We start from the raw sequence: 23,984 nt of genomic DNA, 5'->3' as shown, positions 1-23,984 counted from the left end.
TCATTTATATCCACACACATAAGACAGATTGTGTAAGACAAAATAATAATATTCTATAAAATATTTTAAACAAAATTGTGATGCGTGTCTAGTATTTTAAATTCATAGCAGTAGGATATCACTGTTATGTAAATACTAAAAACGACAAATATGTAAAAATTGTAGTATGTTTAGAATGAAAGACGTTACTTACCAAGTTAGAGGCATGTAAATGTTCTGTTGCAGGTCAGACTCATTCCCCGCAGCTCACAGCCGCTACCGGCCGCGCGGCTCCCATAACTCAGCGCACGTTGAGAAAGCCTTTTTGTAACAGAAAATATACACTGGATGATAAAGTGAATTATTAGACACGTTGTACTACTAATTTATAACTAGTGTCGGGTCAAGTGTGTATACATGACACCCATAACTACATAATCCATTGAGATGAAAAGTATTTCTTTTTTTTCAATTACCTTGCCGTTTTTAAAACTGTTGATACGATAAGATACTGTACGGGGAAGAAAGGTCCTTAAGTAACGAACACATTTGATAAAAGAAGCACAGGTCGCCCCGACCAGGTGGACCAATGACCTCAAGAAGGCAGCGGATTTCACAGATGTCTTAATTTCAATTCAACTGTAAACATGTTGAATCCGGAACTCTGTGTCATATCGCAAATTGACTGATGCACAAAGCTCGTCAACTCGCCGGTCAGTGCACAGCGTCCCTAAGCAACAGGCTAGTGGGGGCTCACGATCGCCATATTTACGACTGCAGCCAGATATCGGTTATTATTTATGTCTCTGTTTACCATTTTTGTTACGTACTGTTTTATGTAATGTTACTACGAAATAGCGAATGATTTGGTTAGTAATAACTGCTTGTTTGTAATGTAACTTAGTCATAAGGTTTAAGAAAATGGTATTTTATAACATAGATGAGCATGATACCGAATGAGCATGTGTAATCCGACTGATTATAAGTGTCATATCATGTAAGTGTTGCACTGTTGGATAGAATTGGAGGAGCTATCCTTGAAGAATAAGCTGTTTCCAAGGCTCTGGCGTATATGGTATGGTATGGTATATGAAAATTTTCTTCAATGTAAAAGTGATAATTAATTTATAATACCCTCACATCATCCACAAACTATATTAGACCCTAATTGGAGAGTCTTAAACTTAATTTTGAAATTGCATTACTGTCGAATTACTGGATGGCTATTCTACAAAAAAAAAACTATGCAACTTGGATAAACGAATGAACCAAACGAATTTATTAAGTCTATCTCCTACAAAATACGACATCGTTGGCGTAAACAGTAGTCTTGCAAAGCAGTTGCAGCGAGCCTTATTTATCGCTAGATGGTATCGCTCGTGAGTTAATATCCTAAATCACGGCGATGTAAAATACAGGCGGTGGAACAATACGCGCGATGCCGTGATATGAGGGACATGCAATATTCAATATAGCACGACCCTGTGCCCTCAGGGCTGGCGTACCTATTTTTTTGTAATTTTGATATTAAATGCCCCTTTAGTAAATTTTCCGAAAAAAAGTTATGCATCAAAAAGAAAATCTTGCGGACGTAACTATCGCTCAGCCATCCCATGTCCCAAAATCCCAAAAGTAAGCAAAGCGAAGACCCCCTTTGGATATACTTGAATGACCGTAAATTGGCCCTAATTTGCCTAAATTGGTCAGTGCTGCACATGTAAGTAAATCTGCAGTGAAATCGATAGAACAGAATACCTACCTGAAATTGGCCAGCATCAGACAGTGTGGAAACAAATGCGTTGCTACCCCTGAGAACTACGATGCCTCGTATAAGTGTCTGTCACTAAACAGGGCTACATTTAAAATCAAAATTTAAGATTCCACTTCACAGGTAGCAGTCGACAACTAGGTCCTAAAGGTGACCCGTGTATAATGACCACGCCTCCAGCCCTCCACGATGCCCGATAGCATTGGTGCAGTAACTTACTAGCGTTAGTAACGTAGGGAAGTGATTTATGATAGCGATATATCATAAGGGTGTCCGGGGATTGCATTCCCATTTTTTTTGTAAATCAACGGCTCCTTATGGACGTGTTAAACGTAGGGATAAATTAATTAAGTAGTTCGGGACTTGTTTTAGGATGAGCAACATTTTTATTTAAATTTAATAAGACCCACGTTTGTTTGTGGAATTCCTGTCAAAATTGGATATGAAATCTCCTTAGTGCAATGTAGTCATGCTATAGTACCCTGGATAAACATCTGTACACAACTGACGATTAAATCTCAAGACTTAGGTAAGTGCTGCGAACACTTCAGACGGAAATAGTTGATTATTATGTAAACTTAGTGATAAAATCAGATGCCTTAGAGTTAGCACATAGTTTCCAAAAATATTGGCAATATTCAAAAGTCGCTAATGCATTGCTGGTTTTAAAAAATAAATCTCACTATGTCTCCTTCGAAGAAGGTATTATGAAATATCTTAAGAGTTTAGAACATAATAAATAACATTAAGGAAAGGCCACGTGGATTCCAAAGATGGAAAAATATTACTATCGAAATTTAAACGAAGAATCCAACCAAAAAATGTATTATCGATAACCTATTTTTTGCTTAGAACAACACTAGTACTCTGAACTACCTATTACCGATAAGACGCTGAATTGTCTATTATTAAACATAATGAGAACCTGATAAAGTGGGGAGAATTTGTTCCCCATTATGATGTCGTATCGGCACCAAATCTTGGGGGTCTGTAGGACCTCTTGTGTAGGGGCAGGTTAAGTGTTATGCGGATGTTGTTGGTAGGAAGTATTAACTGGAAGAAGGTACTTTGTGTATAGGTTATTATGTTTTATGGCTTGGGTTTCGTGGTTTGTTTGCTTTGTAAATCTACTTAATTCCAAAATGACGGATTATATTATTTTATAGTATTATGGATTATGTTCCTTATATCACGAATCTTGAATGAACGAAAATCGCAGAATCTTGAAAATGTCTGGTTCAAGAATCTGTGATCCAAGTGCAGAGGTACCTACTTCCTATTTTAATCTGCTATGTCCAGCCTTAAACATAATAAGTAATATGAGTAAAAGGTGAGGCGTTTTAATTTATTCCTAATATAACAATTAATTTAGAGATTTGGAGTTTTCAAGCAGATCTCCAGTCACATTGGATCATGTTTGACCATTTAACTTCCTTCCCCTTTACTTTATGTCCCATAAAACAATCTATTGATCTCCAATGAAGTAACCACTTGCATACGAGTATTATTGTAGCTGCTATATTTCTATATAATAAGATTATTACCTTAACAGCGTTTTAAAAGAAATCATTTCGAAATTCTACTGTAAAAGTTCTTAATAATGTTCTCAAAGATGTACAAAACTTCTGACTAATGTAATTGTGGACACAGACCTACAATAGGTATGTGGTTGTAGACACTCTCATTCTGAGAGATAATAATGACAAATATTTTATTTTAATACTCACACTTTTATTTTATTTTTAATAAACCTGCTTTTGGCCACCATGATACTAGAAAAAATAACATTGATAAAAACTATGTTGTTGTATAAGAAAAGTCAATCTAGAATATAATTCAAATAATCCTCTACATATTGAATTAAGCACCTAATAGGTACCTAAGAAAACTGAAACACTCACATAGCAAGTGCCGCCTCGTTATCCATGGGCGGAGCACCCGAGCACCCTCGAGATAGGCTCCGGTCCAAATGAGCATTCGTTATTATTCGTAGCGCTTAATCACGTAGCATTTGAATTTCGGAGCCAAAGACACTTTGTGCTCATTGAAAATTATGTTTAAGGACCTTTCACTGTTATAATTTTACATAAAGTGTCAATTTAAATAGACGTCGAAATATTAAGGACGGCTTTAGGGTTTCTTGCAGATATTTAAGGTGAGGAATCTGATTAAGCTGAAACACATACATACGATACGTCGTATCATGACATCGTATCGTATGGTTTAGTTTTAACCCTAAGAAATCCCGTCAATATCGATTTGGGGGTTGTATAGACCGGCAAATATCATAAAATTAATTTTACTTTAAGTTCATTATTTTACTCGTATTAGTGTTTTATTACAAGACTCGCCTGAAGTCATCTGTCATGTAATAGCAAAATGCAAAATAGCAATATTGCTATTGAATCAATAGTAGGGTCTCCCTACTAGGTTCTAAAGTTTTATATGCATATGGCGTGACTCGGTTTTTGGGAGAATAAATATGAAGACGAATAATTTATTAATTAATGAAATCAATTGAATTCTAGAAAATAACACCAAAACATCGTACTCTTGCAATGACTGATTTTTTTCTATGCTACAAAAAGATTTGATATTTAAGACTTAGCTAATATTCCAAGAGGTACTTCTAAAATTGTTAAATTGCTCATTATATCATCATATTATTTAATATTATATCATCATATTATACATATTTATATAATATCCTGCCTCAAACAGTAGTAGTAACAGCAAAAAGCTGTTGTGCTCTAGTCTACCTTAGATGAGACTCCACATGAACAGGTGAGAAGGAAATGTCCATAAACGGCAGTGACCACTTTACCATCAGAAATACTCGTTAGGTACGTCAATTCCATAAAAATATTTTGCTCAGAGCTCACTAAGCAAGTAGTTACGTGTAAGCGACAGCCCTACACGTTAAGGCTGCATCGCGCCAGCCCTACACCGTTCTCACGCTGCATCGTGCTTGCGCTGCATCGGGCCTTCGCGGAACGGCCAACGCTGACGAGGCGCGCAGGTGGCCGTCCCACGCGCGGGTGGCCGTCCCACGTACAGGTGGCCGTCCACCATGGAATCAGTTCACCTCCATCGCGGAAAGTGACTCGACCTATCCCATCAATTTATTTTTTTAATTTCATTTTTGTTAAAACTTGTGTAAAATTTGTGTTAAATTTAAATAAAAATTTAATTTGTTCGCGAAATAGACTGCAATTATTTCCTCGACGCCCAGCTCCCATAACTGGCGCAGTCGAAAGTTCCCGGTTTGTGCGTGTTTCGGACTATCGCAATTAAACGAGGAACCCATAAGTGGCGCAGCTCCCATAACTGGCGCAGTCGAAAGTTCCCGGTTTGTGCGTGTTTCGGACTATCGCAATTAAACGAGGAACCCATAAGTGGCGCAGAACCCATAACTGGCGCAATCGAAAGTTCCCGGTTTGTGCGTGTTTCGGACTATCGCTATTAAACGGGAAACCGAACCATTGAACGAGATCCGGACGTCGGGGAACCCTGCTCAGCTCGCTACATCCAAAAATCGATGTGCAAATACGAGATGAAGCTACTTCTGAGGCTCTACTGGAGCTTGACGATCAACACTATATACTATCTTTTCAAACCCCCACGAAAGTACAAACGCTATGTGGACAGGAACGCCATCAAATCATCGAGGGTAGTTTCCTTGCTACTATACCGAGAACCTGCAGCATCAGAACAACAGAATTCACTATCACCAACGTCAACGATAAACTCCGTGGACAGCATTTCGAAATACTTACATTCACAAATTCTGAATTATTAGCCTTGTCATCTTCAAGGAATCGAAAAGCTCATTTCAACATAACTGCAATAGATCTTAATAAACTACATGTCATTGAAGACCAAATATCAATGGAAACTTCACCAAAAGTAACCGACGCCACTTCGATGAGTACTTACCATACTACTCTTCCTCTGTACCTGTTAATCCTACTGGGTACAATTGCTCTCGCTATTGCGTACATAAGGCGATACCGGCGAAATAGAAAATCAGAAGACATATCAAAATCGAATGTTGAAATATCTCTTCAACCGTGTGCAACCTCAAGTGAGCATCACTCGTCGACAGCTACACGAGAGGACAAGAAGGCCGCAATATTTGCACTAAACGTAGGCAAATAGTTGCTCAGCTGGGGCGGGAGAAGTTACGTGTAAGCGACAGCCCTACACGTTAAGGCTGCATCGCGCCAGCCCTACACCGTTCTCACGCTGCATCGTGCTTGCGCTGCATCGGGCCTTCGCGGAACGGCCAACGCTGACGAGGCGCGCAGGTGGCCGTCCCACGCGCGGGTGGCCGTCCCACGTACAGGTGGCCGTCCACCATGGAATCAGTTCACCTCCATCGCGGAAAGTGACTCGACCTATCCCATCAATTTATTTTTTTAATTTCATTTTTGTTAAAACTTGTGTAAAATTTGTGTTAAATTTAAATAAAAATTTAATTTGTTCGCGAAATAGACTGCAATTATTTCCTCGACGCCCAGCTCCCATAACTAAGTACATAATATTGAAAATCACTTCAACGTATTTACAAAATTCCAATTACGAAATCCACTTTTCAGCTGATCTCCGCCCATCATTACGGACCCTTCAGACAAAGGCTCTCAAGTAGGCGTGAGGGTTCATTAAAGAATAGCTAAGTGTACCTTTTATAATTGCACAAACACGCCTGTTAAAATAAAGTTCTTTATACATTGTTTGTCTTGTGTAATAGAAAAGTGTGCGGTATTTGGTACAATATTTTATAGTAAGCGGTGAAAGCAATGTTGTTCTAAACAGTAAGTATAATAAATGGAAAATCGGTTAATGTGCTTTATGGATATGTATGCAATGCAAATCGTTTAAGTTCCTTATATTTAAAAATGCAGTAATGCAAAATGAATGTGTGATTCTCATGAAGATCTATAAGCTATACCGAAAGAAGTTTCTATTCTTAAAGGTGTTAGGATATTACGTTTCAATTACAGAAGCGTTTAAGTTGCTATGATATAGTGTTATGGGTGCTTAGGCGAAGCATTCTATTTTAGTCTCGGAGTTACTGTAGAATATATTCCACAATTTTAGAGTATATTTTGTGGGTAAGGCTTATAATTATCGTTTTTCTTAATCCGATAAAAGTGGTTGTGCAGATTTGGAACGTCATCACTTCTTCTCACGAGCATTGCCGTGCTTAAGAAAATAACCATAGATTTCCTTTCAGTCCTGACCACCGTAGTTAGTGAAATATTTCTTACAATATTTTCTTAACAATATTCACGAGAATAAAATATTCCAAGCAAAACATCTCGCCCTTTGTGTTCGCATCTCACACGCCGCCTATTCAACAAACCAGCATCCGTTTGACATCTCGACATGAAAATCGAGTTCTTCCACTAACGAGGACTCCTGGAGCGCCGACGGGGCGGAGCGACACGCCCATCCGGCTCGAAGGACCAACTCATAATTGTGAACACCCTGTATAGTAAGTGCTTTGTAATCACCATGTTTAAAACACCTCTCTATTTTAATAATGCCCTTGAATCATTGTTGGGTAGTCGTAAATACCGGTATTTTTGTTTTGATTTCAATGAATTTTAATAAGCATGTAGGCTTGTGAGCACCAGTCAATATTTGTAGTACGGCTATATTGGTTTTGAAACCTTTTGTATATGTGTATATACTTGAATAAACTTAGAAACACATTAGCTGTGCGATTGTATTGTAAGAAAAGAATCAGCAGATTACAGCTCCATTATACTTATGGTTTTTTGGGTCAATAACTACGTGCAATTATGAATATTCAAATAGTTATTGACTAGTAATGAGGGTTTTAATCCATCAATTAGTAGCATAATAGCGAGATCTTTGTAAGTTGCAGAAATACTTAAAATTGTATTGAAATTAGGTATAACTATTCCATTTCAGATGACGATATAGATTATATAGAGGTACGTGCATTATGTAGGAAAACTTTAAATCCCAATAAAACATCGGTGAATATAAGATCAAAGTACATTTTTGTAAACTTAAGTAAATGACTCCAAATACAGTAGCATCACGGGATTTGAAACCCAATTTCATCATTTCATATATTCACCAATATTTACAACCATTATCATTCAGCCTAATATTAATCCCAATTTTGGCACACACTTACGAAATTTAGCTCACTCTCCAAGTTTCCGACTATTAAGTTAATGTCGGTCCTAAAAGAAATATACGGCGCAAGGACAAACAATTCAATAGGCGAAGATGTGCCAAGTTCCGATAATTTGGGCGTAACATATGAAGATCATACATTGAATATTCTTAAGGAAACAAACAGAATAGTGGATGCTCTAAATAATAAAAGTGGCGCTCCGAGAGCGGCGAGAATATAACAAGACACTGTTGTTCCCTACTTTCAAGAAAAATGGCTCTTGTGTTACTTTTGTTTCTCGATTTTAAGGAACGATTCTTAAAGAAGGTTTTAGGTATTCTTTTTACTTATTATCTGAGATACCTTAACATCTGAATCAGTGGAATCAATACTAGTGCTAGGTAGGGTTTTAAAGATGTACGAACTTTTCGAAGTTCTTATACAGAGCGAGCAGCAATTTTTTCAACAAAGCGGGCCATACAAAAGTAGTACACGCGGCCATATACGCCAGTAGGTACATGAGTTAATGACAGATCGCCCTTGGAGTTGACCAGCGAAAAAAGGTCATTGAGGTTGAAACACAAATATTCCATACACATTTGGATGAAAATGAAGAAGTTAGCATATAAGGTGTCAGCTTAATCTTGGATAAAACAAGGGCTTAGTAAGAACTTCTGTTGATTGTTTTGACATTATTATAGTCGTAGAAATTAATGACGTTTATTTATATTACGTAGCAATAATCTTCTCAATCTTATTTTATGTCACAAGTTAAATATTTGTAAGCATAAAAGGCTAATCGATTATACAATTCTCGTAAAATACGAGAACCCAATAGTTACTAAAGTCTCATAAAATCTGACTTGAGTCGTAAAATTCAAGAAAACGAAATCCAAACTAATTTCGCGAACCTAACCCGTGACCAGTGGTAAGAGCGCTGTTTTTCATAACTCCTCCCGCCGCCCTAATGGCCGAGTCACTGCCAAAATAAATGTTGCTTAATACGCCGAAACTTTTGAAATATGCCCCGCTTAAATGTGCCGTTGAAAGCGTCATAATTCTCCTCTTTATGCACCAAGTTCTTGAAGCTTTTTGTTTGTAGTCGTGTATCTTTTTTATTGTCCAACATTTCTATGCATACAGCCTTTTGTGCTCTCCACCGCAGTGGAGACCATTCTTTCGCTTCCGGTTTTAGTAACGTTGCCAATATGTCTTGGAAACTGTGTCGAGTCTTTGCTGTTTTTTTCTGTCGCTGGAAACCTCCACTTTCATTAATCTACCCGATGTCTTTCCTACCAAAAATCTAAGTTTAACAATTTTCGCATACAAAACATTGTCCAATTTCGATCTTTGGTTGATTGGATAGATTGATTATAAATAACGAGCATCAGAATCCGGAAATTATGACTATATGATTGGATTACATCAGTTGTGCCTAGAGCAACTGTCATTATTTGTGTAGCTATAATAACTGTAACAAGTTGTTATGATTATGGCAAAATTACATACTAACGCCGTTTATTGCGTAAGTGTCATAAAGTAGAAATGTAAATTGCAGTTTTATAGCTGTGTAGTAAGAGTGTGAACAGATATTAAAATATACAGTAGCTTATTTCATATTTAATCTAGTTGGATTGTACATTTATCAACGCCTGTTTATAAAACATGTAAATTAATCTATCTAATGTTTTGGCTGTCAAACATTGATATTTCACATTTTGTCCTTAGCATACATTGTCAATTTTCGATTAGTACGATATTCTTTAGTACGAAAATAATGGATAGATTGTTTATTAAGAACCGACGTTGGATATAGTCTGAAACAAATAACGATCACAGCAAAACTTGTCTTATTTGGGGTCGATTACAGTACCCTTAGTATGAGTTTTTATGTTTTTACAAAAAATACTGTTTTTGTATTTGTTTACGTCTTTCCCATACATTTCCAATCAGCGCCCCTAGCGGATTGTACTGATTGGAAATGTTTGAGAAGTACGTAAACAAATACAAAATTGTATTTTTTGTAAAAACATATAAACAACAACAATAGTACTAAGGGTACAGGTGACTTTGAGAAGCAACATTCACATCATCAGATGGGTTTCATGCTGTCTCTACTTCTATTATAAAAAGACGTTTACGTCTGCTACATCAAAGTACCATAAGCATCTAACCACGATAGCATCTTTATAGCTCTTCGGGTATAGCCTTAGTCGTAACAGACAGCGAATAGCGCTATTCAACGCTATGCCGCTATTACCATATCACACGGAATAGCTGATAGCGGCTTGATAGCTAGTTCCTGTACCGTAAACGACTAAGTTTGTTCGAGAAATAAGGTACTAGAACCTAGAAATAAGTTAGCAACTTAGTGTAAACTACTTTTTTATTATAGTTGGGTTGCTATTTTACTCAATAACCTATAATATTTTCGAAATAAATAGCAGTGTAAATTAATTTCAGTAAAATATTGTACTTATATATAAAATTCTTGTGTCACAATTTTGGTAACCGTACTCCTCCGAAACGGCTTTACCGATTTTACCAAATTTTATATAAATATTCAGTAGGTCTGTGAATCGGCTACTATCTATTTTTTATACCCCTAAATGATAATGGTTATTCATCCTTAACATTTTCTTATTTATAAGGCAACACAACATTTACCGGGCCAACCAGTTTTTTATATGCATAAATGAAGTAGCCCGCGCAGTCCAACTGATAGTAAGTGGCCACAGATGAGTTGATACCTCTGAGGACTAAGTTATAACGCCTCGGTTTAGTTACTACACCCTTGAATCAACAATACAAGAAAATCAGTAATACTTAAAAGTTATATTAAAAGATACAAACAGAATACGCTCCCGGAGTCAAATCACAAATGAAAAAGTAATATATATTTTCTTACTCGTATGTTTAAGTAGAATAAATGAGTAAATATTTTGGAATTACAGGTAGACAATATTTAATTTAAACATACAGATAATTAAATCAAATAAACAGCTTTTTCTTTATTTTCTGAGTAATGATATCGAATCAAATTAATTAGTATTCTGCATGTTAGACCATCATTGGAAAAGTTGGCAGCTGTTGTGTATATTTAATGAGGTAACGGCAATTCTGCTTACTGTGAATTATGTCTTATAGCGGTTCTCATAAAACCACTTAATATAAAGAATATTACTAGATTTACCCACTATTAACATACTGTTTGTATGCGGTACATGGTCTGCATATAAAAATATACTAATGTTCTTTGGTATAAGGTACAGTGACATGCCTACTATTCCACCTAGCAGTAGTTAACATTAGCAATCCACCTAATGTTAAGTGGCTACTGCCGCCCTTAGACATTTGTTATCAACTACAGATAAGATTACAGTCCTATCTAAGGTTGGACCCCGATGCGATGCTACCCGTAAGGTCTAAGTTGGCCTCAGGTAAGAAGTCCATACCATTCAAACCAGAATACGGCAGCGCTTAATATTGTTGTTATAAGACAGAAGCTTTGGAAGTTGATGGGTTCTAACTTAGTCCTTAAGGGTAAAGGGCAATGCACCTGTGGCCAAACTAAAGCAGAAATCTAATGTTACTTGAGGTTGATTGCAGTCTCGGGCAGAAATAGTAATTTCATCAGGTGAACTGCATGCTTGTTTGCTCCTTCAATGTAATAATAAGGATAAAGACATAATTGTAGCATGTATGACGACCCGCGTGGCAGATCGGTCACCAAACCCGTCTGACGCGCAGAGGGTCCCAGGTTCGACCCCCGGCCAGACAGACAGCAATTTTTTATAGATTTCTGTTTCTGGGTCTGGGTGTTAGTGTATTCGTCTTTGTGTGTGTCCATGGCACCCACGATACTGGGAATCCTGTATCGTGTGCCATGTGTGGCAGTGTGGGGCTGTGAGTGTAGAAAGCGTTATATAGCTATATATAAAAATTGTTATATAGCGTTATTAATGTATATAATGTAGATATTGGCCTAGACACTAAATGACCTAAACTAAACAATTTTGCCAAAAGCTTTTTAGCAACCTCGCGTGTGGTACGCTCATATTTCACAAAATTCAACGCCCCTTTAAGCCCTTTCAAACATTTAAACAGACAATAATTCTCCACAGGGCTATCAGGTCATCCTTGCGGAGATCTAGGGGCGGTGCTGCGGGCGATGTGCGTAAATAATAATATGATAGAGATATGAAGACTGTCTATATAGATGAGGAATAAAGATTGTTTTCTATAAACAATATATCAAAACTAACAAAACGCAGTTCGCAATACACGCTGGTAGAATTCCTTGGAGAAATTCTAAATTGCTAACCTTACGAACCTAGTCCTAACCTAAAAAATATAGTATCTTTTCTGTACCACATTCTTCAAACGAGACCATAGAGCAGTGTTAGTAGGTACTTCTACTAGAGTATGTCAGAAAATACTTTTACATTTATCTACTATAGCTTCAAATTTTGACAATCTTGCTTTACAGAATCTAGGAAAATATGAAGATTACCAACTTATTCTGGCAGATAGCGGCGTCTCTATAAACGCACCCATCCAGTCGATTCCAGATAGCATTGTATTGGGGTTCGGTTTCTTAATACGAAACATGTGTGAGCGGAAACCCCACGATTGTACCTCTCGGGTCTTGTGAAGATTTGCACCAAGATAATTGTGTTGTAAAGGTGTAATCTAGTCTTAAATTGTAGAGATTAATAGCCACAGTTCTCAAACCTTATATGGTAAGGATATTGACGGTATTGCAACGTAGCCTTGAGTTGCACCACACCACTTCCCTCTCTTCCTATGGATGTGGTCGGAATCCTCAAAGTCTGAAAGAATTGTCGAACATGTAAGATCATAAACATAAAGATAAAGATCATAAATTAATAACAAAGACACTCAAATGTATATATTTTGTGTGATCTTGAACTTATGTCACCAAAATTTTTATTCTCAACTTTTTTTTTAAATAAAAAGAGGTAGAAAGGTATCTAAATCTCTGTGCTAAGTCACATTATTGTCGCAAGAGCTTTCTACTTTCAGAATGTCACGAAGAACGCATGCAGGTAAACTTAAGAACGATTTCCGGAGTTATTTCATTTCTGAAGCGAAATCTAATATTCTGGAAGCAAAAGAAAGTACTAACAAGATAGTGTTAATAGATAGCACCGGCTTTATAGATAGCACTATCATTTCTGTAGCATTATCCGTCACGGGGCAATAAATCGCCACAATCTCAAGCACCATGAACGCCATCCAGCCGTCGGTAACATGGAAATTATCGGGCGCTGGAGCAGGATAATATTATTGGATTTACGAGGGCGTGCGCCGGCGCGCTGATTTACGCCTTCCTCCGTCGATAAATTATGTGGCGATAGCGCGCCAACTGGTACCTCACTCCATTTGTTGTCCACTGGCTTTGCTGCAGTTATACCTGTTTTGCTGGCTGTACTTTGTTTTGATTGACGAACTTTTGCAGTCGATGAAAGATTAGATGTGTTGAGGAGAAGATTAAGTTACGATGGATCAATTTTGGCATGTAACTCCGGAAGTTCGGATTCAATTTGTATACATACACCAGAGATTTGAAATTATGCGTTTATTAGAAATTGGTTATCATTCGGTTCCTCGAAAGAAAATATTAAAAGGAAAAGTGATTCTTTATAAAAGGTATTCTAAAAATACTATAGTCGTCCAATCTATACTTACTCGATCGGAGTGATAGAATATGGCCTAAATCATTTTCATTCTGAGAAGGCACGAATTCAACATGATATCATATTAAAGCTCGAACAATATGTATCAGTTTTTACGGCTTGCTTGATTTCAGGAGCTTTCTTTATTGAAATCTATAACTATTATATCCTCCTGTTAATTTACTTCACAATAAAGAGAAATATACAATAGTTTACAGCCACGGCCAGAATATCTGATATTGCAGCACGAAAGGGCCTGTCTTCATGCCGAGTATAATGTACGTCAGTTGCCCGCGGCGATCAAATTTAATTGCTCCCTAAGATATATGATTAAGATGTGCTAACGTCGCTTATGATTTATGATCAACTGGTAATTTAAGGCTTTATCAATGGAGTATTGTTTAATCTCGGAAAAGGATGAACGGCATATTTAATTAAACTTTATGAATATAATTTTCTTATTTAAAGTTTAAGCTTTTTGAGTGTAAGCTGGAACCTCTGTCACGTGTATTTTCGGCAAATAATGCTGACCTTGCTCAGTAGCGCCATATACTTCAGATCAAAACACTTTATAGTTTTTTAATATCACCTTTGAAAGGCCCGAGCACTTTGATAAGCATGGGTTTCTCGAACAACTAGGGGACAGCGTGACCTAGTGACCTCAGATAAGATATGAATCCTACCTGAGGTAGGTCACAGATGCATTGTCACCCCAGAGGACTAAGTTGAAACGTCACGGATAAATATGTGTCAGGACAAATATAGCCTACCCTACAAACCAGAATACAACAGCGAATAACAGTGCTGTTATAAGGTAGAAAAGGATGTGACGGTAGTGCCTCTGGAGTTGAACCACAAGACGTTCTACCATCTTTTGGGTGTCATACCGGAAAGAAATATGTTTGTATACGTTGTCATAACACCTCGCAGCTCCATTACGAATTGGTCGAGGAAGGTATGATTAAATGACCAGTCCGGAGTGGACCCGGGTCCATATTCCAACTGCCCATAAAGTCTTAACAAGATTTATGAACTGTTATTCAGTCATAACGACCAACAACGACGGCTCAACGTGTTTACCCACAAGCGATCACCCATCCATCTCCCGACAGCGTTCGATGTTGCTTAACTTTGGTTATTAGTTACCGAGGGGCACCGCGCTTCAATGGTTAATAGTAGTGACCATACTAGTTGCTTAATTAATTACACTATCTACATGTTATCCCGTTATAATGCTAATAATGTACTAATGTTTGGTAATTAATCAAGACAACAGGTGTTTATCTCGATGAATGAGGTAATTAGTTATTAATATTCCCATATTACAACACATTTATTACTGATGTTAATATTCCTTTGATCTTTGGTTTACAGCTCTTAACTAATAGATTATATTCATGAAGATTACGGCGATACTTAATTAACAGTTACTAGCTATGCCCGCAGCCTTGTTCGCGTATATTTCGTAGTAATTGCTTATTTTACTGCCAAATATCAATCAATGAATTGATCCTATTTTGGACAGAAATTGAACCAACATACGTAAATATCCCTGAGAATTCAACAATAACGCCTTGTATTCATCATTATCATCATCAACCTATTTCTGTCCTATTGCTGGGCACGGGTCTCCTCTCATAATAAGAAGGATTGGGCCACAGTCCACCGCGCTGGCCAAGTGCGTTTTGGTAGACTTCACGTACGTTTGAGATTTTTTTTATAAATCACTCAGGTGCAGGTTTCCTCGATATGTTTTTCTTCACCATTTAGCAAGTGATAATTAATTTCGAATACACTCATAACTTTGAAAAATCAGAGGTGCGTACCTGGGATTTGAACCTCGGACCCATCGATCGAGAGGCCGAGTTTCTTAACCACTAGGCTATCACTGCTTGCAATAAATAATATGCAATAACAAACTCTGAAATCAAGATGCAACAATTTTATTAAATTTACAGATTTTAAACCATATCAAAGGTAGATATCGAATAAATAGGTAGGTATCGAATAAAAAAGCGTTCCGCCATTTTTAAAGGGTACCGGTGGTGTTTCAGTCCTAAAGATAGCTTTTTAGTACCTTTATTTCTTTATCCTTTTGGCTGACATTAAAAATGCAGTGACAATGTAACACCACGTTAATTGCTGTGCTACTTTATGACCATAAAATATAATTACCCATGTAACCTTAAACTGTGTAATAAACTGCGGTTTTCATACGAACCGTCGATTGTAAATTTCCAAGATTAACAGTTACTAGTATTGAGGCATTAAGTTAAATGTGACTTGTACATAAAAGATAATGGTGAGCAATCGATTTGATTTGAAATTCAAAGTGGTCATTCGTGAGGTTGTGTTCGATAGCGAACGAGGAACGAAAAGCTAACAATACTGAGAATTATGCCCACATTACTGGATAATATTTTTAAGAGAAATGCTAAGAATAATGTCTCTATTAGATTCATGATTTTTTGCTTACTTGCAGCATTGTTTAAGTTGTGAGTAACAATGAATGTGATGTGAGGTATTCCTTGGGTTTTTCTTAAAGTTAAATCTAACAAAGATTTGCCTATTTTATTAGTTTGAAGTGAAAATCGATTATGCAGTTATTCTAATGATTAGTGATAAACACAAATTTGAAATCAACTAAATAAGAAGTCTAACTGAAGTCGGTCACACAGACGTTGTTACGCGCAAGCCTTCGAATCAGAACAAATAAGTGGTTAGCACTGCGTTTATAAGACAGAAATAGATGTTCTCGTATCTCCACATATCAACCACAAAACACTGTATCCAGTTTAACATTAAAAAATCTTTAGTGTAAAAATAAAAAAAAATATTGCAATGTAAGTTACGTAGCTAATATATTTATATAAGTCTATCGCTTGATATTTCGTGGTCGTACCAGCGGCTACTTCATCAGGTTGATTCTATAATGGCGATTAAGATCTCAACGGTGACTGTTTCATTTACGTCTATATTAATGTCTTATTAAATCACACATACCTGCAGATGTTTCCTTTTGTGGCGAGATGGAGCTGTTTAATTGTAAATGTTTGTGGCACAGTGGTGATAATAAGTGTCCAATCTTAAGACAAAAATTAATATCCTACCTGATGTCAGCCACGTATGCTAACCCTGATGACTAAGTGAGAATGCCTCTTGTAATTTTCAATGCCTTAGAACTACAACCTTCTCAGCAATAAGACATCAGCGCGTGATACTGCTGCTATAAAACAAACAAACAAGTGGCGGCGGTGCATCGCAAATCGGAACACAAAGGGTTCTATTACCTTGAAAGTCAATTTAAGCTTGTGTTGAAACAAAGAATCTTGCACGTTCCAACTTAGTCCTCAGGAGTGATATATGATGTAGTCAAATTTAGTCAGGACTAGACCTACGAGTATTTAGGTTTGCAGTTGCCTATAACCACTAAACTTCAAATTTTGAAGGTGGTAGAACTCTTTGTGGTTCGGCTCCGGCGGCACCACCACCACACCTATTTCTGCAGTGTTAAGCGCTTCTATATCGTGGTTTGAAGGGTGTGGTAAGGGAGACATACCTTTCCGAGGCGTTCCAGCCTAGTCCTCAGGGGTAGCGGCGCATCTGTGGCCGACCTCAGATAGGAATATCGAATCCTATCTGGGATTGATTAAAAACGTCCATAAGCGGCAGTAGCCACTTACCATCAGGTGGACTGCATGCTCGTCTTCTACACCATATTATAAAAAAATCAAATAAACTGCACGCTCATAACTTCAATTTCATAAAAAAAACCTCCGTCTCTCGACGCGGAACGCGCTTGAATAAATATCTATGTATGTATCAATTGAATATGTATGTTATAAATAAATGCATGTAATGAATGTATGAGTGGTTATTATTTATGACGGAACGCCTCCGATGCCGGTGATAATTACAGTAATATATTGTCTTAACGTTGTAATGGAAATCCGCTGAGATTAAATTATTGTTATTTGTATATACTAAGCGAGGCGGGTATAATCCCGCGGCTTGTGTGGATCATAGCCGATTTACAGAGGCAAAGGTGTTGGGTGTAGGATGGGTGACCACTAGTGGTTTAACTTAGTTCTGTGCTTGGAGGGCACGTTAATGTTCTTGGAGGTTTTGGGGCGGTGAAAGATCCGGTAGGCCACTAATCTAATTTCACTAATCTGTAATCCATCTCAAATAACATTAGATTCCAACCTAAGAACAGTCACAGATGCGCTGCTACCCTGGAGGACTCAGCTGGAACGCCTCCAAGAAATATGTCTTCCTTACTACACCCTCCGCAACAGAATATAACAGCGTTTAAAATTATTGTTTTAGGCAGAAATAGGTGTGGCGGTAGTGCCGCCGAAGTCGAACCACAAAGGATTCTACCTTCGTGTATCTAAATGTCACTGGTAAACTCTGGCAAACACCAGAGGAGTCACCAGCATCTCCGTCTTTAAAGAAGAGTTCTTTACACCGTTTGAAAAAGTTCCATATCGCAAATAAACATAAAAATTACATTTTATACCACAATCGACGTACAGACAATCTACTTGCTTTAAATACGCCGATAAATTTTCATATGGCGTGGGCACTATTGTCTATGAATTTGCTAAACACCCCCCATTTGTACGATTTACGACCATAAGCATATTCCTTTAAAGACCAACTTTGATTGTAAGGAATTGTCCAGGTGTTTTCACATAAAGTAGTTTCGAACCATATTTACATATTGTAGAGTTTACTTTCGAACGAAATTGTATTGAATGTAACAAGTTCTGGTTGCTACAATGGATATTTATTTTCAGTCATACTTTTCTACGTTTAGAGTATATTTCGCAGTGTTAGTCTACCACGTTGCAGCGTCACTATTGTTTCTCGATTTGCCCCGAACATTACTTTTTATCGTCTCGAAGTCGTTTCAATGTATTTCCTTTGTCTATTCCGCGCCAGTTTGTATGAATTGCTGGAACTAATGCTGCGTTTTTATCTGTATTATTGCTTCTTATTTTATCTCCTTCTTTGGTTTATTTCTACGCGTAGTGCTGTAAAAAATGTTTATTTCTTACTTAGTTTTGCTATCGAGGAAAATGCTAGCGCAGATATAGGCATCTAAATTCTGTGCGTGTATTTCTTCTTTTTATGTGCTAGTCGTATGCATTGCCTGTCGCATTGGAGATAAGGAGCTCAAAACACAGACAGTATCTTTGATTTTTGAAATTATTTGCATCATTATCGCCAATAACAACCCACTGCTGGGCACAGGTCTCCATTCAGGGAAACAGGCTATAGTCCACGGCGCACTGGCCAAGTACGAATTGTTAGAATTCACATACACTTTAAGAGCATTTTTTAAATATGTCTCTATGTATGCAGGTATCCTCTTGATGTTTTCCATCATCGTTAAACCATGTGATAATTGATTTCTAATAGACACATAATTGCGCAATATTAGAAATGCGCGAGATTCGAACCTTGATCACCTCGATAGAGACGCCGCGTTTCAACCACTGGGCTATCAGCGCTACACACTTCCCACTAGCTGAAGTGCTACCACCTTTCAATTCAATTCTAATTCGATACTGTATGATTTACAAAGAACTCAGTTTAATACCACTTGTAATACCATTCCTTGATTAATGTAAGTCTCGAAAGCTAATCCTACATTTACAATCAATTATTTCAACAAGACCAATTGAACCATGCCTGAAGGTGTCCAGAAAATGTGTAGGAGCCCCATAATGTTGAAGAATGGTCGTCTGTACAACTTGCACTAACGTACACACTTTGTTCCGCGATAAAGTAATCTAAGCTTTAAGTAAAAGGGACAAGGTTTAAAGTATTTTCGTAAAATACGATAGTGTGTGTATTGTTTTGCCTACAGTACAGTCGTTTGTCGGGCGATGTATTGCCAGTAATTACCGGTTGCAAAGGCGTGTAGGGTCTGCAAATTATTTCTATTTTGAAGAGTGGTCCTTATATTTTAGGATTTTTATTTAACGCGGCTATTCCCTACGACTTTAAATCGTGAGATTAGCGTGTATCTTTATGAACCGGAGGCTTAATTAAAAACGTTTCGTCATGATCGGTCGGTAAGATTAAATCATAAATTATGAAATAATTCCAGGAGAGGATCTGGCAATTCAAAATGTGTTATTTTATATAAGTAAATGACTTATATAAAATAGTCACGGTCTATAAAAAACTATAAAATAGTTAACTGCAGATTTAAATTGTCGACTTGGAGTTCTATGGCAACACTTATCAGTAGGATCAATTTGATAACGTTCAATTTAACTAGCCTACATAATCGTTCTATTTAAATGACCACATTTGGCTTCCTAGTTGCGTAGTGTTTTTATATTTTACTGACATTTTCCTTAACTGTGACAACATCACTGTTTCTTAGAACATTTGGTTTTGGACTTCCCGTACTGACCGATGATTTATTTTGAATTGTTACGTTTAAATAAGTAATAGGGACAGTCCTTTATTATCGACGAGATCACCTGAAATGTGACCAATGACCATCGTAACTTGTTCGTTTTAAGTGTAACAATAATTGGCTAAGTACGAGTCGAATTCATATGTACAGGGTTCCGTACAGGTTTCCTCATAATAGGAGGTTTTCATTTTTAGTAGTTAATGTGTTAGGAAGAATGACACTGTCTTCCTATTACCGTTCAAAAGATAGAGGCCTGTGACAGATGAAAAGATAGAGCATCTTAATAATAATAAGTTTCCGTTTTACCCTTTGCTTACGGAACCCTTAAAACTAAACAAACAACACTAAAAAGTGCTATCGTAAATATGTATTAACATAGCAACAAAAAACTGTAACAATCAAACAGTTTTGTTTTTTAACGATGCTCAATGCTCAATGCTCATATTCGGCGCTTCAGTGGAGCTTATCGCCGCACGCATGATTGAACAGCTATTAATTTAATTTATCGATACCACACCATATTTGATTCAGTGCTCCGAAGAAAAAGTCGTTTTTTGTGCCCAATCAATGACAAATGCCAGCAATTGAACCGGTCAATTGTAACGAAATGAGCGCAATTAGTAACTATATAATGAATATTTTATAGATTTTTACGACAGCGCAAAAAGAGCTGGATTGTGAACGTATTTCTTTGGTTTTTTGTGACTGATACATAATGCAGTATTGACTTTATCGTCGTAAGTTCGTATTTTCCTTAAGTGCTTAGACAGTAGGATTTTTTTATTGACATAAGTGTTGTAAATTCACAGTTTCCTTAATGGCTAGGAATGTTTACCTATATTATTTTTCTTCATATACCGAATCCGAATACGGTTATTGGAAGTATTAGGGAAAATATCGATAAATAACTAAAATTATATTTAGAGAAGTACAAAAGAAACATAGTTAAAGAATTTTTCTAGCAAAATCTGCACTTAAATCTGTACATACCTATTCACTGTATACTATTGTAATGCGCAATTTGTATACCTACCATCGAAATAAATTTCATATTCAGATCTAGTACCAAAAACCGAGATAGTCTGATAAAAATCGTGTTCTATAAACGTCACTAACGACAAATCGTACTCCATAATCGGTAACTCGTGACGTGACCCTAATAGTTAGTAATTTTCAAATCGTAAACATGTCTACCCTATACTTACTGCAGCGAAAGTACAGTCGAGGAATAAATCAGAAATACAATGAGCTAAGATTACCGCTTCATTTGAGTCATCGACTGTACGTGATGTAGGGTTGGCAACAAAAATTAAATTTCTAGATAACGACTTAAAATAATTACATAGAAAACTTTTTGTATGGTATAACTGGGCGCTGGGCGCTATAAAAAGTTTTCACAGGTATGTGAAATCTACCAATTCGCACTGGGCCAATAAAGTGGACAATGGCCTAATCCTTCTTATTCTGAGAGGAGACCTGTGCCCAGTAGTGGGACAGTAATGGGTTAAAGATGAGATGATGACTGGGGGCGGATCTTTCCTTACAATTAGGGGATGTTTGGAGTATATAAAGTCCATTCCTAACTGGAATTGATAACAAAATTCCAGGTTAAGAGGTGGTCAGTTAGCATCTGTTAGACTGTATAGTGTATACTAATTTGCTACTTAATCTAAAATAATAATAAAAAAACACAAAAACTAACACATTTCTAGTTCCTACCATATGCGCAAGGAAAATAATTTATTGATGTGTTTGGACAAAATAAGAATCTGTCAATGTCATTGTAATCGGTACCCAAAATACCTCATTTATCATAATTAAGTCATTATCATAATTAAATATTTGATTGATTTAGATACATATTAATGTTTAGACGTCTGAATATCAGGTGTTAAGATTAATAGGAACGATGGTATTTCTTAGAAATATAAAGATCAACACATTGACAGACAAAAAGATTGTAATAACGCATTTTATTATCATTTCCCTACAAAAGGATATTGCCAGTGTCGGAGACATACATAATACACACAAAAATAAGTATACAAATACCCAGAACAGAAATCTAAATTATTGATTTAGATATCTGTATATTTAGGACCCGACACCACTATTAGTTTTACTTTAAAAACTTAACTTTTAAAAACTACAAACAACTCAACAGTTCTAAACTTCCATGTGGAAAAAGGAGCGTGGTTGTAGTTTGACACAATTGAAATATAGATAAATATACCAACATTAAAGAAATTGAATATACCTTCTAGAGATTCAATATAAAAGCAACAACTTCACTGCTTAAAACCATAGCCTATACATGCACATTTTCGTAATCCAACGACATCACATATGCTTAAATCCATCCAGCCGTTTGGGCTACACGGCGTCCCAAATATTGAGCCATACTTACATATATAACTATGCTCAAAAACATTAGCCTCGACAGTAAAACATAATGTTATATAGAGAACCATAATACTAAACTGTCAATAAATAAGACCCACATTGAAATAATCTTCGCTAAGCCTGAATAGTGGTATTCCCCACAGGCCATAAATTATTCTGTCGTAAATTTTAGTCATATATTTTATCTGCTAATAAAGTACAATTGTCGCTTTATTTATTACTTTCATGACATGTAGATAATAATAGACGAGTGAGGCTTAATCTTTATGTCCGTATTAGTGCTCTAGTTTTGTTTATTGATAATGGAACGTGTCTTTTTTATTGAAGAACCCGTCGTGGTTCGATTCTGGAGGAACATCGCCATATTAATTTCTGCTGGGTGTGATTTGTTGTGAGGTGCATCGACGTGACCAAGGAGGAGAAGGTACTTAGGGCAGTGCATTCCCTTAGAGAGCAAAACCACAGTTTTATGTACTAGTAACCCAAAATGTATGATCAGCTCGCGACGTCTTTGGAAGGGTTTAGTGAAGAAAGACACCAAGAAATTCTAAGTTAGTTCACAGAGGTACCAATACATCTGTGTTCATCTTCAAATAGGGCACCAATTCTATATGGATCCTATTACAGATAGCAGGTAGAAGAGGCCGTATCCTTTCAGGACTGCATGATATAAATATACTTTTACGGATCTGATTTATCTGGTCTGTTAACCACTACACGCTGTTATCACTCATAAATAGGTACAGTACTGGCACTAGAGTTAGACCACAAAAGAACTCTTGAACGATAAACTTTCAGAGCTCGGTATATGACAAAGAACTTTCAGACTATTAGACACCGTACAAAGGTTCCCTCGCCATTTCATTCACATGCGGGTTTTCCCAAATTCCTTCGATAAGCCAGCATTAAGTCCGCAAAGTAACTAATAGAAAACAAAGGTATAAATACTCTGATATCGCAATTGACTTATCGAGCCCAATTCGCAGATCAAAGCTGGAATTAAACCGATTATTCAATAATTACCGTTCTGGTTTTTCCAATGATAAATGTTATCGATGTAAATGCTTAAAGAAATGTTGATTCACAGTTGATTTACGAGGTGACTTAATGATTGCTTCATAGTTTTGTAATGAAATTGTAAATATCGTATGTTTTATTTATGATTAGTAATTTTTAAGTAAATCTTTATTTTTAATTTGACTGATTTCTGTGCAGAAAGTCCTAAATTCGATCAAGGTAGACACTGGAATATTTGTAATTTTTATTACCTATTTCTGCGTTATGACCAAAATGTCTTGAAAGATAGTAAAATCCTAGTAAAGCATGAATTTACTAAATAATCCCAACTTAATCCTCAGGGGTAGCAACAAATCCCAGGCCTACCTAAGGATCTTACTTTTCAAACATTGCAGTCTTCTGCCATGCCTATGCATAAACGGCAGTGACTTACTAAAGTTTGAAACTTTAATAACATCCAGATAATCGCATCATCCTCATATAAATTATTTAAAAAGTCTGCAAATATCAGACTTTATTGAATTT

Source organism: Epargyreus clarus, unplaced genomic scaffold, assembly GCF_041222505.1.
Source record: "Epargyreus clarus isolate Ecla_fem2 unplaced genomic scaffold, WU_Ecla_fem_2.2 ptg000019l, whole genome shotgun sequence".
Classification (NCBI taxonomy): Eukaryota; Metazoa; Arthropoda; class Insecta; order Lepidoptera; family Hesperiidae; genus Epargyreus; species Epargyreus clarus.
This window is presented reverse-complemented; position numbering follows the sequence as displayed.